Genomic DNA, 2,873 nt, shown 5'->3' on the forward strand with positions numbered 1-2,873 from the left:
AGAGAGAGAGAGAGAGAGAGAGAGAGAGAGAGAGAGAGAGAGAGAGAGAATACATGCACAGAGGGAGAGAATACATGCACAGAGATATAGCAGGGAGTACATATATGGGGTACATTCTAAGGTTAGTCTTTGCCCTTATCAATATTATATATAATGGCCTATGGTGAGATTCTCAGAGCTACTGTGTCCCCATATTTCTCTCTACTGTTGCTATGGAGGTGAATATCTAGAGTGGGAGTTCTGTCTCCCTGGGGCCTGCCTAAGCATCAGTTTTCTATGTGGAAGGCACTGACAAGGGGAAGGGTTGGTGGTGTGAAAGTTAATGTTGCTTACTCCCCTTGATTCTTCATTTTTGGAGCTAGAAGCCAACTGTATTAGAGGATAGCACTTGTTGCTTAACAGCAGAGGATTAGGTAAAGGATTTATTGTTAGTACTCCCTTTTCTGGTGAGCCCTTTCTTCTCCAAGCTAGTTAACTCCTTGTGAACCAGAGAGGAAAGAATCACTCACACAGAAAACACATTCTCTGATGAAGAAGGAAATGGCTACATCACCTTTCTTTTATTGTTTTCAGCTTCTGATAACTTTTAGACAAAAAGTTTTCTACATAAGAAAGAATTATATCATAGATAAAATGTTACAAAAAAGGGGAAAGAATTAAATTACTTTACACAAGCAAATATGCCCAGACAGACACACACACTCATACACACACATATTCTGACCAGGCCCAGCCACCTGTCTCAATAAACTCTACAAGTGTTCATGCATCTATATGTACATGCACATATACCTACACGTGTACACATAAATGAAAAGACATATAGACATATGCATTTGGATGGATGGGTGGATGGATAGATGGATGGATGGATGAGGGAGAACACCCTTAAGCCAACACTATTTCTCCCTTCTAGCCTTTTTATACCTCCTTAAACAAAAGTTCTTTAGAAAATTACCTCAGAGATAAAATGTTATGTAAAATTGGAGTTACAGAAGGATGTATTACGTTCTAAGTAGTGTTTCATTCTATATGCTCATTATAAGTTCAAAGCAACAGTTTCACAGTCTTGCCTTACCGTAGTACATACCTGTTGCTTCATCCTTAGACATGACCTAGAACGAATGTTTGTTCCAAGCCTATTTCTCTTTTTAGTGTAATTACAAAGGCTCATTCTATTTCTTATTGTGCATCTTTACTTACTATTATGAAGAATGTGGATATTCTTCTTGATTCTAAGATTATTACATATTTCTAGCAAACAACTAAAATTATCTCTTAAAACTTTTTAAAATTATTTGAGTCAGATCAGGAATCATTAATTCATCTAAACTGCATTAACTCATAAAAGTTCATCCTTATGTTGATCTGCAGGAAGTCTGCTCAGTAGGGTGGGCTCATGCCCAGTAATCCTTAGGCTGTGTAAGAGTGACAAGAAAAACATATCAGCTGCAAGAAGCAATCCTGAAGTGAAGTCTCTTGAGACCTTGACTCTCAGATCTCATCCATCTTAGGCCATGTAAAAAGGTGGGCCACCTACAGGAAGGCCATCTCTAGGGTAGCCTTAGCCTTTCCTACATGACTCCTGACATCTGTCCTCCTCTGTTATGCCTACTTGGGGCTGGATTGCTGACTTGAAGGTGGGGTCTGTCTTCCCTCTTCCTAACCTATGCACCAAGATTTATAAAAGCCTAGGTCATGGCTGTAGTAAGATGCAATTTCTTTTATTGCACCAAGGTCACCTGATATAGCTGCTAGGAATTAAATCAGGCCAGTTGGAGGATCCACAGCAAAACTGAGGCTGTGGCAATTTTATTGAGACCAATCAGACTTTTAAATATCTTTATCAGAAAAAAAATACAATGGCAATTGCCAGGATCAATACAGTTGTAGTTTCTAAGGTACAATGATGTTTGCAAGCTGTGAAAGTTTAATATCTAAGACCAATTGTTCAGTTAAGCTCCCATGCTTCCTTGACATCTATGGGAACATAGAGAGAAACACTAATCTGCCTGAATGCTTTCCTGCCTGAGGGAGTACATGGGTCTCTCTGGAGAACACATTGTGTCTCAGGAGCCATGGATTTTAATAACCTGGGAAACTTGTGACTCATGCTGCTCAAGGCAGCTAGTCCAGGCCAACTCTCTTACTCTCTACAAACTAGGAGGGCAATTTAGTGGCAATATAGTTCCTGCAACTGCTTGAGGGTCCAAGAATTATTTCTTACTTTCCATGCAGAAAGGAGAAAGAAAACCATAACAACAGCTGCGTCAAAACAAAAACAAACATAGAAACAGTAAAAAATGACTGAAGCCAACTACCACACCATTAATAATGATAAGAAGAAGATAAAATTAACATAGAACAGACAAAAATATAGTTAACATTCCAAGTTTGTGGGGTGGTGGGCTGTGAGAGGCAGCTGGGTACCTGATTGAGCACAGGCCTCCAACCCCAGGTACCCTAATGGGACAGTAGATGTTTGGCCTTGCTTCTGGGCCCTGGTTCCTTTCACTTACCCACAGCCCCTTCCAAAGAAAGGTTTGTGGCCTTAGGTCATGCAGCACAGTTAGAGGGTGTGACTATAGGCTGCAGAGCCTCAAGGGATCACCATATTAATGAGATACCTAAAGGCCAGGGCATAGCCAATTAAGCATTCCTTCCCAGACTCTCCTCCTTGCAAAAGATATTTCACCTCAGGCCCACCCTGAAGACACAGGGTACAGCTTCATCCACTTTCTGCCATGACAATGAACCTTTAAAACCATAGACTTCCTCTTGTACTTGTACTTGTATTTGTACTTGTACTCCTATTTGTACTTTTGCACTTGTACTTGTACTTGTACTTGTACTTGTACTTGTACTTGTACTTG

The sequence above is a fragment of the Grammomys surdaster genome, unplaced genomic scaffold, assembly GCF_004785775.1.
Source record: "Grammomys surdaster isolate TR1022 unplaced genomic scaffold, NIH_TR_1.0 168, whole genome shotgun sequence".
Classification (NCBI taxonomy): Eukaryota; Metazoa; Chordata; class Mammalia; order Rodentia; family Muridae; genus Grammomys; species Grammomys surdaster.